Source organism: Leptodactylus fuscus, chromosome 6 (assembly GCF_031893055.1).
Source record: "Leptodactylus fuscus isolate aLepFus1 chromosome 6, aLepFus1.hap2, whole genome shotgun sequence".
Lineage (NCBI taxonomy): Eukaryota > Metazoa > Chordata > Amphibia > Anura > Leptodactylidae > Leptodactylus > Leptodactylus fuscus.
The window spans coordinates 49,656,599-49,668,665 of record NC_134270.1 but is presented as its reverse complement, the minus strand read 5'-3'; the positions used below and the strand labels follow the sequence as shown (position 1 = coordinate 49,668,665).

Below are 12,067 nucleotides of genomic sequence, written 5' to 3'. Positions count from 1 at the left end.
TGGCATTTTTTGATTTTCGTTTTTCGTTTTTGACTCCCCTCCTTCTAAACCCCATAACTTTTTTATTTCTCCGCTCCCAGAGTCATATGAGGTCTTAATTTTTGCGGGACAATTTTTTCTTCATGATGCCACCATTAATTATTCTATATAATGTACTGGGAAGCAGGAAAAAAATTCAGAATGGGGTGGATTTGAAGAAAAAATGCATTTCTGCGACTTTCTTACGGGCTTTGGTTTTATGGCGTTCACTGTGCAGCCAAAATGACATGTCCCCTATATTCTGTGTTTCGGTACGGTTCCAGGGATACCAAATTTATATGGTTTTATTTACATTTTGACCCCTAAAAAAAATTCCAAAACGGTGTTAAAAAATTTTTTTTCTAAAAGTCGCCATATTCCGACGGCCGTAACTTTTTTATACATAGGTGTACGGGGATGCATAGGGCGTCTTTTTTTGCGGGGCCGGGTGTACTTTTTAGTTCTACCATTTTCGGGAAATGTTATTGCTTTGATCACTTTTTATTCAAATTTTTATCAGAATTAAAACAGTGAAAAAACGGCGGTTTGGCACTTTTGACTATTTTTCCTGCTACGGCGTTTACCGAACAGGAAAAATATTTGTATAGATTTGTAGAGCGGGCGATTTCGGACGCGAGGATACCTAACATGTATATGTTTCACAGTTTTTAACTACTTTTATATCTGTTCTAGGGAAAGGGGGGTGATTTGAACTTTTAATACTTTTTATATTTTTTTATATTTTTTTTAACTTTTTTTTTTATTTTTTTTTTGCATTTATTAGACCCCCTAGGGGTGTTGAACCCCAGGGGGTCTGATCACAAATGCAATGCATTACAATGCTAATGCATTGCAATGCATTGCAAAAAAGCATCATCTCTTTTGCAGGCTGTATACACCAGCCTGCAAAAGAGAGAATTTGCAGACCGGCTGGGAGCCTTTAACAAGGCTCCCGGCTGTCATGGCAACGGGGGGTCGGCCCTGGATCATGCTCCAGGAGCCGGCAATCCCTGCCAAAATGGCGGCGCCCATGCGCCGCCGGGAAAATGGCGCCTCCGGCGCCTTTGACAGCAGCGCCGGAGGGGTTAATGCCTCCGATCGGTCCGGGGACCGATCGGAGGCATTAGAGCCGGTTGTCTACTGCTTGAAGCCATAGTCGGACTCATAGACCGCCTCAGGTTCCAGACTAAAAAACGGGTAGCTGCCACTGAATGCCAGTGCAGTGCATCGGCATCCAGTCGAGCACTCCGCTCTGGATTAGGCCCAATGAATGGGCCTAGTCAGGAGGAGGGAGTGTCTTCAGGCCGAATCGCACGGCAAATCGGCAAATCGCACGGCAAATCGACCTGAAGAATGAGAATCTCGCTTCTTGATTTTCAATGGGAGCCATCTTTTTGGTCAGGATTTTGAGGTGGGTATCCTGTGTGAATTTCCCCTAAGCTGCGGCTCTTCCACAGCCAATGAGACATTATCCTGGGCCTGCCTTCCCAGGATTCACCTGAAGCCACCCACTAGTGTTGAAGGAACACATGGACGTTCCAAGTGTCACTAAAGTTCTCTTTGCTGAGATAGAGGTTGCAATCACAGCAAAATAAATATTTCATTGAGAGTCTGACAGGTGGAACTGAATACCTGAGTGATAGGCGGCATGCTTCTGTTGTCGCAGGGGATGCACTGCCCGATAATGAAGAAGTCATTCTCCTATTCATAAGTGCCCCTAAGGTGCATCAGTTCAGGCAACCCATTGGGGTATCTCCGGCTGTAAGGCTGGTCTACCATAAAATCTTCCCACAAATTTTCAGGTTTGTATGTCTCAGACTGTCCTCCTCGCCTACAAACAGTCTGATTCTCAGACTGTCCCCCAAACTGGCCCAATCACAGGATGCTCAGGAATGGACCTCAAATATGAATCTATTCTCACCTTAGGTTACCTGGGCAACACCAGAAGTTAATGAGTTGCTCATCCTTGTTCCACTAGAGTCAATGTACAATGCAGCTTCTAGAAAACACTAAAACATTTACTGTGCGATGTCCTTCACCATTTAAAGTGACATAGACATATAACACAACACATGCTCCAATATCAGAACAGTAACTGAGCTGCACCTGACTGCTGTGCTGTACTTCACTATCACTGCACGGGTACTCTAGGTTAAAGGGGTTTTCTAACAATATTAGGAGGCACCATCAATATCAGATTGGTGAAGTGCAACACTCCACCCACCAGTCAGCTGCTTAAACAGTTTGTGGGACTTGTGAGACATCAAATTCAGTGGTCACATGGCCATAAACCAGCTCAGTCTCATTCAAATTGGCACCCAAACTGCAGTGCCAAGCGTGGCCTCTATACAATGTACAGCACTGTTCTTGGTAAGCAGTGAAGAGGTCACGGCACTTGTCCAAAACCTGCAGGCACTTCAATCAGCTGATTTCCAGCATTTCCAGTGTCCGGCCCTTAGGGAAAGTTCACACGTAGTTTTTTGGTCAGGATTTTGAAGCTGTATCTGCCTCAAAATCCTGACCAAAAAGACAACTCCCATTGAAATCAATGGGAGCTGCTCAGGAGTTATTAAAAAAGAAGCGAGGTGCTCATTCTTCAGGCCGAGTTGCCTCGCGATTCGGCCTGAAGACACTCCCTCCTCCGGATTAGGCCCATTCATTCATTCATAGGCTTTCAGTCGTGGCTACCCAGCTTTTGGTCTGGAACCTGAGGTGGCCTCCGCCTCAGGTTCCGGACCAAAAATCGCCGTGTGAACTTACCCTTACCAGTCCTGGCGAACCCCTTTAACACTTGCCATGCAACTTGCCAATAGTTTGAAGTGTGCATCTGCACCAACTTGCATGCAGGCATTTAAGTGAATAAATCATACTAAATCTTTTCCTGGAAACTTATCTTTCAATCTGCTCCCCTCCTGTTCTATATCTTGTTGCCTGCAGATCAGACTGCTGTTTGAAGGTGACAGGTTCCCTTTAAGTCTGCATATGGACATTACATTGTTTTAGACCAATACGTCAATCTGTGTTTCTGAGATCTGTAATGTGTGAGCGCCATTGAGCCATAAATCCAATGCTGCTCCCATGCCCTGTGCCACATGGACAAATGTGGAATTATATAGATAAACAGTTATATCCAGTTACCTAATGAGAAGCGGCGCCTGTCAAAACCTTGTTAGCAACTCATTCCGAGGTCTTAACTTTAATTTCACACTGTCATGCATGTGTCAGGATAATTTAGAAATTTATCAGCAATTCTGAAAGATTTGGCAATGCCGTTCTCCTATCATAAAGCACATTTTTATTTGGCAGTCAGAGAATTATTTCTCAATCTCTGTAGCTGTAGCCTGGCCGGGTGTTCCCCTGTTAGGTGGCCATTGTTTTTCATGTGGGAATTAAATAGGACATTGACTCAAAAACTTTGCTGCGTTCGACTACAAACAACGCCATACATGTCATATCTGTGCCCGGCTTGTTTTCAAATCCTTGGCAACCCCCGTAAGGCTAAGGCCCCACGTAGCAAACTGCAGCTGAAAAACGGAAAAGTCAGCAGCGGAAACGCATCACGTTTTTGTCCGCAGCGTTTTTCACAGAATATGTCTCTATTAGGGTATGTTCACTCGAAGGAATTTGAATTCCGCGTGTGAACATTGTGCACGGCTAGCCGTGACGGGATGCCAGTGCAGTGCACCGTCATCCCGTTGCGACATTCCACTCCAGATTAGATCCGAATGCATGGGCCTAATTGGGAGGGAGTCTCACGCTGCGGATGCCACAGCAGAGTCAGCCGTGGAATCCACGGCAAGAAGGGTCATCTCGCTTCTTTTTTCCACTATTAGCTAGTTTTAGATTCCGCGTCAAAATCCGTTGCCAAAAAACTCTGTGTGAACAGACCCTTATACCTATACGGAAAATGCCAGCGTCTCCGTAGGTATAATTGACGTGTTGCGATTTACAGAAACACAACGTTTTTTGAAATAACAGCATTTGGTGATGGTGGTGGACTTTAGTAAACGGAGCAGTGCCCCGACCCGGTGGAGATCCAAGGAACATGTATTGAGATAGTCAGGACCTATAAGTACCTGGGTGTGCTCCTCAATAATAAACTAGACTGGGCTGACCACCTGGAGGCGCTGCACAGAAAGGGTCACAGCAGGCTCTACCTGCTCAGGAGGCTGAGGGCCTTCGGAGTCCAGGGACCACTTCTTAGGGTCTTCTTCAACTCTGTGGTTGCTTCAGCCATATTTTTCGGTGTGGCCTGCTGGGGGAGCAGTATATCAACCAGGGACAGAAATAGACTTGACAGGCTGATAAGGAGGGCCAGCTCTGTCCTGGGGAGGTAGTGGTGACAGAAGGATACTGTCTGTGGTGACCTCCATGCGGGAGAACAAATCCCACCCCATGTATGGGACCTTGATGGGACTTGGCAGCACTGTAAGTGACCGTCTGCTCCACCCCAAGTGTGAGAAGGAGCGCTATCAGAGATCCTTCCTCCCAACCGTGACCAGGCTGTATAATCTACATAAAACCAAGCAAAGATCACTCCACACAGAGAGCTAATGATTATGACGATGTGTGCTATGAAGTCTTCCTTCTTTCTTTTCTGTTCCTTAGATGCTATGGACTCCTAGTATATCTTCTCTTCTCAGCTTATGTGTGTCTACGTCTGTAATATATTACTGTGTATTATCCTGTACCTGTATTACTATGCTGCTGTAACATACTGAAATTTCCCCACTGTGGGACTATTACAGGATTATTTTATCTTATTTCCGCTGCAGATTTTTTTCTACAATGTGCAGGTACTGTAATGCCCAGCATTTTTTGCCATGCCATTTCTACTGCAGCCAAAACGCTGCAAATTTGCAATGTGGGTCCCCAGCCTTAAAGGGGTATTCCCACCTCACATACTCATCAGTCTTCACTGCTGTAAAATCTTCTTTCTTCCTGGTTTCTTGCATCATTTGGTGGGCGGGGTTTCACGTGCAACCTGCCGTTTAGCTCTGCCCCCAAATTTGTGTGTGTGTGTGTGTGTGTGTGTGTAGCTCCGCCCACCCATATTGGACTATGAAGTACAGGCAGCAGCAACTCCATTCTGTGTTACATACAGAGACTGCCTGTCTCTGCCATAATGAACACAACTGAATTAGCTAGTCTGATAACTGGGAGAACAGAAGAAATGAAAGCAGATCCTCTCCTCTATCTGAGAGCAGGAAGCTAGGTCACATGTGGTGCAGACACAGGAATAGCTAGAAACACAGGCTCATTCCCCTGCACTTAGCCCCTCCTCCCTCCCCCCTGAGAGCAGCAGATACATCACTTGACTTTTGAGCAGATAAGTCAAGGGCTGTGGCCACAAAGAATTGAATAAAGTAAGATGGTGGACAAACAAAGCAGTTTTGCTGAAGCAATGTATTTAGGAAAAGTCTTAAATCCACATTAACAAGCAGTATAGATAGGAGCCTTGTGATGGGACAACCCCTTTAAGGACCAAAATCCTAAAATTTAACTTGATTTATCTCATTGAACCTCGAAATAAGTGTATGGGGGTTTTCGGTGGTTTGTTATTTGGTGTGTACCAATTCTGCTTGATGCGTGTTTATTGGTTAATTAGTTAAATAAATGACACTACTGCCAAAAGTCAATCCTATTGGGTGGCATGGTGGTCCAGCGATTGGCTCTGTTGTCTTATAGGGCTGGGGGTCTGAATAGAGTTTGTATGTTCTCCCTGTGTACTCCAGTTTCATCCCTCATACCAAAGCTATACTGATAGGGAAATTGGCTACCTATAAAACACCTGACTGTTGTGGATACATGCCTGTAGGGCAGCTGTCAAATCCCTGCACTTTGAGTGAGAAAAGTCATTACAAGTGTTTGTCATTGTCATAGTCACAATACTCACATTAAGTGTCACCCCATCCCAAGCTAAGTTGTTTTTCATGGTATAAACATTGGAGCAACTGCTGGAACAACTCACATCACTATTCATGGCGCCCTCTACATCTGTTTAATTTTATTCTGCTTTACCTATTAAAAATAAAAGGAGTAATAACTTCTCCATGCTAGTAAATAGAAAGAGCACATGCCAAATAAAAATGAAACGTTGCAGGAGAGGCCATGTTTATCGGGAGAAGCCATGTTTGTACAATCCAAAGAGTATATGAACCACTGCTCCATCTTCTTCCATTCTGCACCAGTAACAAATACCACTACCCCCTACAACAACACTGCCCCCTACATCATCAGCATACCCACTTCCTGAAATACACTGTGCTGCAGGGAATCCTCCCAATCAGACTCGACTGCCTTGACCACACTCATGGTCCACATCTATGCATATATGTTTATAGGATGGTTAGTTTACCTATCTCCATGCGGTAGTTGGGGTGCTGGCACCTAAAGCAACTTCTGTGACTGTTATCAAGGTAGTTTGGTCATGTGAACATGTATACCATGTAGACTGTTTAGTTTACCTTTAAAGGAGTTGTCCCATCACAAGGATCCTATCTATACTGCTTGTTAATGTGAATGTAAGACTTTTCCTAAATACATTGCTTCAGCAAAACTGCTTTGTTTGTCCATTATCTTACTTTATTCATTTCTCTGTTGACACATCCCTTGACTTATCTGCTAAAAAGTCAAGTGATGTATCTGCTGCTCTCAGGGGGAAGGGAGGAGAGGCTAAGTGCACGGGAGCGAGCCTGGGGGGGGTAGTTTACACTTTGGGGGGGGGAGGGGCCGCCAATACAGACCCGGCATCCGCTGTAATAGAGAGGCGGATGCCGGGGAGTGTTAGACGCCGGCACAGGTGCCTACAACATCGCTACGCTCCTGCCCTGCATGAAGCCAGCAGCGGCAGGAGCGATGCTGCTATTCCGGAGGGGGGGGGGGGCGGAGGAGCGGAATAGCAGCATCGCTCCTGCCGCTGCTGGCTTCATGAAGGGCAGGAGCGTAGCGATGTTGCAGGCACCTGTGCCGGCGTCTAACACTCCCCGGCATCCGCCTCTCTATTACAGCAGATGCCGGGTCTGTATTGGCAGCCCCTCCCCCCCCCAAAGTGTAAACTACCCCCCCAGGCTCGCTACCGTGCACTTAGCCCCTCCTCCCTGAGAGCAGCAGATACATCACTTGACTTTTGACCAGATAAGTCAAGGGATGTGTCAACAGAAAAATGAATAAAGTAAGATAATGGACAAACAAAGCAGCGATGTTGCAGGCACCTGTGCCGGCGTCTAACACTCCCCGGCATCCACCTCTATATTACAGCGGATGCTGGGTCTGTATTGTATTGTGAAGGCTGTACGTCCGATGCCTAGCTGCATCGGCAGCGCACACGCAGGGCCAGCAGCATAGAAGCGACGACTTCTTGCTGCTGGCTTTGCATATGTAACCCCACCCACCAATGACGCAACAAAGCCGGAAGAAAGAAGAATTTACAGCAGCGAAGACTGGTCAGTATGCGACGTGGGAATACCCCTTTAAGTACTATATCTGTTACCCTGTAGTTACTACCGTGCCTAGACTAAGACAAATAGCATACAATAGATTTATTATGCCCCTATGATAGAAAAGTACAATAAAAACATTGCAATCCTCCGGTTTGGACTTTTAAGGTGTCACTCGGGTCAAAACTTGTAGCAAATGGCCTTTTCACTCTGCCCTCTCTGTCCTTGTCATCATTTACACCACTTTTTTGGCAAAAATTATGCCTGAAATTTATGCTAGGTTTGCCGCATGACCACCAGAGGATGTGCCAAAAAATAAGCGCATGTCCAGTGGTGCAGGAATTATAATCCCATCTATAGTTTTGTTGACCTCCCCCTCCTGTACCAGGGTTCTCTGACAGGGGGTTTCTGAGACCACCTCTGCATTTCCTATGGTTACACCCCTGCCTAGGCATTAGAGCCCTGGACCAGAATGGTTATAATGTGAATGAGTTACTGGTGGCGTTGTAAGGAATTTACTACACAACCTCTACTTATAACATAGACCTAACTAACAGTGATGGTAACATTGCCTCTACAGCATAACAAAACCAAGTACATAAATATTCCACCCAAATCCCCAGTGGAACCGTAAAGGATTAAATGCACTTCAAATATTTTCTACTAGTGAAACTCGATAAGCAAAAAAATGAAATTGGCCCCGACCACCAAGATAGCTGAGGTATGCTACTTAGTATCTTGCACTATTTGTGTTGGACGGGAGCAACGTGTCTCTAAAGCCGAGGGACTCACGTTACTGGTGAAACAAGACGGTATTTTTACTGGACTGCTGTTGTCTGAGCAGTTTGTGTCTTGGACGTGGACAGAGAATGTGCAGTTTTTAATTTGGCCTCTGTATAGAGTGAAAGATGAAGTGTGTGTGGAAAATAATTTGGCTATAATATTACAAGGGTTTAAGTAAAGGTTATTTTGTGACTACTCCATCTCTCCCTATATGGAAATTATAAAGAGGAAAACGATACTAAATCGATAGTAGAAAATGTATTGGGAACTAGACGTAGATTTCATGTAATTCAGTGGAGAAATATTTCAGGTTTGTGGTCAGGCTTAAAGTGGAGGGTCATTTATTACTTGTCAGTGGTAGAGAAATTCTCTTTATCCTTGTCTTGTAATTCGTTGTGTATGGTAGACCAAGGTGGCCTTCACCATTGTGACTCATGCTAAGACTGGTTTCACAAAGCTAAGTTTGGGTCAACAAACCCAGTCTGTGTATTGGCTGGATTTAGTGGCCAAAACCTGACATGTTGAGTTCAGTTTAGCTTTGGTCAGACTGTTAAATTTAGCTCACACATGGGCCAAGTTTCCTGGACCCAAACTCAATTGTGTGTACGTGACCTTAAAATGGGAAATCCACTGGAAATTCATTTCTGATAACGACCTATAAGAAGATGACATTGGTGAAGTCTTTGATCTGATTCTGTGACTGGAAATCTGATACATAGCCAAGGTGTGTAACCTCTCTACAGAGAGGTTTGATTTTGGAAATCAGTGGTAGTCCATGATCACACCATTTCTTCAAGACTGCAAGTAATGCATTACCACAATCTATTGATCTCTTTCTTTGAGAACCCGCCTGTGGATGACAAAATGTGTCACTATGGTCTTCTTCGATTGTCTACAATATAACGATCCATTCATTACCAAACCTTACAGTAGAGCAACAGTATTTTGTAGCGGTATTTTTGCTCCAAGTGGAGCCTACAAAGAGATAGTGTAACAGAAAGAGTTGTACTTTTTTGTCAACTGGACCCTTTACTGGTTTTGATTCACAAATACTGCCCAAAATACTAAGCAAAATGCAGCCATGTTAATGTAGCTTAACAATAGAAAACAGCCGCTGTTAATGTAGCTTAACAAAAGAAAACCGCAGCGCACTCTACATCATCCAACCTGGGGTTTTGTCCTGTCAATACAATGCTGAAGAAGATTGGAACCAAATAGGATATAGGGATATGATGTGCCCAAATTAAATTGAAAACAAAGGATAGGTGAGTATGCTATCAAAAGGATGTCTAGAACATGAAAATGTTATTAATGCCATTAAAATTATATGAAAGAAGCACTGATATTAAATGATCAAACTAATCATTATCAGTGAAATTACTCTGCATAGGTTAGAGTTCTATATCCCATTCGCAGGTAAATTTATTATATAGATTCCATACCAAACCAAACTAAAAAAGTCGTTTTATCACACCCATTAACAATTACTCGGTCCTTTCCTGTAACCAATCGGAAACTGGGTAAGTCCGACTGCTCTTATTAACTCGCATATGCGGTCATACGCTAGGTTCACACCTGCATTCAGCTGTCCGTTCTGTGGTTTCCGTCTTCTGCATGCCAGAAGACGGAAACCACAGAACGGGTCCGGCCGTGAGCGGCGGTGAGCATTTTATGCTCTCCGCCTTGAAACCGTTTTTTTTCATCCGGACACAGAGTACTGCATGTCCGACTCTGTGTCCAGATTATAAAACCCGGTTTCGCGGCGGAGAGCATAAAACGCTCACCAGCGCTCACGGCCGGACATCTTTCTCAGGGCTCGTTCACATCTGTGGCCCGGTCTCCGTACTTAGGTTTCCATTTCCTGCCTAAAACACAGGCAGGAGACGGAAACCTGCAGGAGACTTTCTCACTCATTCATTTGAATGGGTGAGAAAGCTGTCCGGCCGTGCGCGGCAGTGAGCGTTTTGCGCTCTCCGCCGCGAAACCGGGTTTTATAATCCGGACACAGAGTCGGATATGCAGTACTCTGTGTCCGGATAAAAAAATCCGGTTTCGCGGCGGAGAGCCTAAAACGCTCACCGCCGCGCACGGCCGGACCCGGTCTATGGTTTCCGTCTTCTGCCATGCAGAAGACGGAAACCATAGAACGGAGACCCCAAACGCAGGTGTGAACCCAGCGTCACCCATTCAAATTAATGGGTGAGAAAGACTCCTGCAGGTTTCCGTCTCCTGCCTCTGTTTTATGCTGAAGTAAAAAACCTGAAGTACGGAGTGCCGGGCGCAGATGTGAACGAGCCCATACCCGTATTCCCAGAAAAAAGGAGATAAAATTAGTATAATTTACTCCTTGTTAATAGCTGACTCAGCAAGAATTAGGATTGAAAGACAACCGACCCTAGATTCTAATATAGTACAGCTATAACTGAAAAAGAGCTGTAGCAAGATTATACTGACTCTCATGGACTGGTGAAAAAATTGAGATACTGTCATTAGTTCCAGAGTGTTGGTAGTTTCGACAGTCTGTCTCAACTACAATTGAACAAGATTTTTAGTTATAGCTGTACCATATTAGAATCTAGGGTCGGCTGTCTTTCAATCCTAATTCTTGCTGAGTCAGCTATTAACAAGGAGTAAATTATACTAATTTTATCTCCTTTTTTCTGGGAATACGGGTATGACCACATATGCGAGTTAATAATAGCAGTCGGACTTACTCGGTTTCCGACTGGTTACAGGAAGGGACCGAGTAATTGTTAATGGGTGTGATAAAACGACCTTTTTAGGTTGGTTTGGTATCGGATGGAATCTGTATAATAAACTTACCTGCGAATGGGATATAGAACTCTAACCTATGCAGAGTAATTCCACTGATAATGATTAGTTTGATCATTTAATATTCGTGCTTCTTTCATATAATTTTAATGGCATTAATAAAATTTTCATGTTTTAGACGTCCTTTTGATAGCATACTCACCTATCCTTTGTTTTCGATGCTGAAGAAGAAGCCAATGGAACAAAATTCAGGACAAGGAAGTTGCTGTTTTTATTACTAAAAATAGAAGAATTGGAAAATTAGGAATCAGTTCTGTAGGAGTTATAGGACACTTCTTCCTGTACAGTATTTATGCATCTACTTTAGATGGAGGATAACAGACATACATTTTGTCTCCGCCATCTAGTTAGCATTGGGTGGTGAGGTGTAATATTTATTTTGTTCTTTGGGAAGTCTTCAGGTGGACACTTGCTTCTTCATGATCACCTGCTACATTCTTGTCTTGGATAAAATTCCTTGACTCTGCTTACTGGATTATTGCAGAGAATCAGGGATTGTCCCCTTGAGAGGGCCACCATTTGAAGCATGGGATCTATCTGAAGACAGATAAAACCAGAAGGTCAATTCTAATTCTCATCATTCCTACACATGCATTGTTTTATTTATTTTTGTGCTTATGAAAGAACCCAGTGAATATCTCACGTGACCCATTGTGTAACGGGAAGATACAATTTAATTCTGTGTATAGAGATATTATGCTTCCCTTGGTGGTTTTGGCTGAATGTTAATAACTTGTATTCACAAAAGTCCAGAAAGTAACGTTGTCAAGGTTATTTTATCTGAGACAATGTGTCAAGGTTAATGGAACTTTTCAGTTATTTTGATAATGTTGTATATGGGGTAAGCAGAAGCAGGAAGATCAGCTGATCAGTGGAAGGTATGGGTGTCGGACCACTACCAACAGGATACTGAAGGACCATCGTATGAATAGATCATCAGTATAAAAATTACTGTTGGAGCCAGAAAATCCCTTCAAGTTTTTTAGTCTTTGCTA

The 12,067-nt window shown here is 44.0% G+C and overlaps 2 protein-coding genes across 4 annotated transcripts in view; one reads left to right on the top strand and one right to left on the bottom strand.

Moving 5' to 3' along the window:
- The window catches only part of ZBTB45 (zinc finger and BTB domain containing 45), a 500,250-nt gene that overhangs the window by 51,574 nt on the left and 436,609 nt on the right, over nucleotides 1-12,067 (bottom strand). The window lies entirely within an intron of this gene.
- Nucleotides 1-12,067, top strand: part of MMEL1 (membrane metalloendopeptidase like 1) — a 142,250-nt gene that overhangs the window by 89,060 nt on the left and 41,123 nt on the right. The gene's annotated exons all lie outside the window — the stretch shown is intronic.